Raw genomic sequence first — 725 nt, forward strand, 5'->3', positions numbered from 1 at the left:
GTGATGCGTATGCATTTTTGTGTTCCTTCATGTCTAGAAAAAAGATATATACCAAAAAAGAAAACAAAAAGCTTTCTTAAGGGTTACTATCAAAAGGGAATTTGTGATGAAAGAACTATCAAGATGTGTGCAAGTCAATGTTGACAACATCATGTTAACTGTGATGCAAATGCTGTATTGACATGTTTTCATTGAAGCACCTGGATGGGCTTTTGCAACAGAAACTGAGAATCGGTATGAGGAGGAACTTGTGTGCCAGCACGCTCTCTGACAATGATGGAAGGGTAAGTGTCATGACTCCTTCATCTTCCACAAACCACAAGAATTTTAGTAGACCAATATCTTTAGAGCTCATTTTTAAAGAGTTTTATTTATATTCTTTAAGCTCAACTTGGCTGTTTTGATGACTAATCCCAAAGTCAATGAAGTCATTTCATATTAAAAAAAGAAAAGTTTTATATGAGTTTATCTTGAGATTGTACATTCAATCTCTTTGAGTCAAATTACTCTCTTTGAGTCAGATTAACAGTATGGGAAGTTTGTATGCCTAATGACTGCTGTTATGGCCTGCTGTGCTTGGGAGACTTTTTGTTTTCACAACAAATTCAAACCAATGTTGGTCATTTCCCCCCAGCGGAATTGGGCAAAAAATTGGGGTTCATTAAACCCCTGTTGGAAGGTATGTTCCTGGTTAAAGCTGGTGTTTAGAATGTTATATAAAAGGC

At 36.1% G+C, this 725-nt stretch overlaps 1 protein-coding gene across 1 annotated transcript in view; it reads left to right on the forward strand.

Annotated features, from left to right (window-relative positions):
- Positions 1 to 725, forward strand: part of LOC119582074 (terminal nucleotidyltransferase 4B-like) — a gene marked incomplete in the record, with an annotated part of 31,298 nt that extends 30,573 nt beyond the window's left edge. The window contains 1 exon segment of the mRNA XM_037930322.1: positions 1 to 725.

The sequence above is a fragment of the Penaeus monodon genome, chromosome 15 (genome assembly GCF_015228065.2).
Source record: "Penaeus monodon isolate SGIC_2016 chromosome 15, NSTDA_Pmon_1, whole genome shotgun sequence".
Taxonomy (NCBI): domain Eukaryota; kingdom Metazoa; phylum Arthropoda; class Malacostraca; order Decapoda; family Penaeidae; genus Penaeus; species Penaeus monodon.